Source organism: Thalassophryne amazonica, chromosome 15, assembly GCF_902500255.1.
Source record: "Thalassophryne amazonica chromosome 15, fThaAma1.1, whole genome shotgun sequence".
Taxonomy (NCBI): Eukaryota; Metazoa; Chordata; class Actinopteri; order Batrachoidiformes; family Batrachoididae; genus Thalassophryne; species Thalassophryne amazonica.
This window is the reverse complement of record NC_047117.1, coordinates 78,361,350-78,361,974: the sequence shown is the minus strand read 5'-3', so window position 1 is coordinate 78,361,974 and position 625 is coordinate 78,361,350.

Here is a 625-nt window from a genome sequence, read left to right as displayed (position 1 = left end):
TACTCTGTCTGTGAGAGCAGTGCTGCGCTGTGCCACATAACACGGAGCAGCGCACCCTTGTATTGTGATTTGTCAGCCCTCTATTTCAGGCGATTTTGTTTTAAATTGTGTTGAGTGGTATTTTTGAGCGATTTCTTTTAAACAAAAATGTTTATTGTAATAATAAAGTATTTTGTTGAAAAAGTATCAGTATCGGTATCAATATCTATATCAACGATACTGGGCCTGTAATTACTTGGTATCGCATCAATACCAAAATTCTCGGTATCACCCACCTCTAATAAAAATTTTAAAACTCTGCATCTGGTTCTGCTGCAAAACCAACACACACGTTTTTGTTTTTCTGGCCCATACCGAGATTACCCCCATACCAGATTTGTATATTTGCTATCTGCACATGCACAAAAAACGGGTCGTTTGTTCTGTCTGAAAGTTTATCTTTTTGGTGCGCGAACCAAAATCAGGTTTACAGGCGGGTTATTTTATTCTCTCCATAAATTGAAACCAGCTCTCAGTCCTTTCCATACACAGAAAGTGTAAACTCAGCACAGAACAAACTTCCCGTTTTTTGTGCACGCGCAGGTAGCTCGTGCACCCAAACCCAAAAAGATACATTCAGAAACGT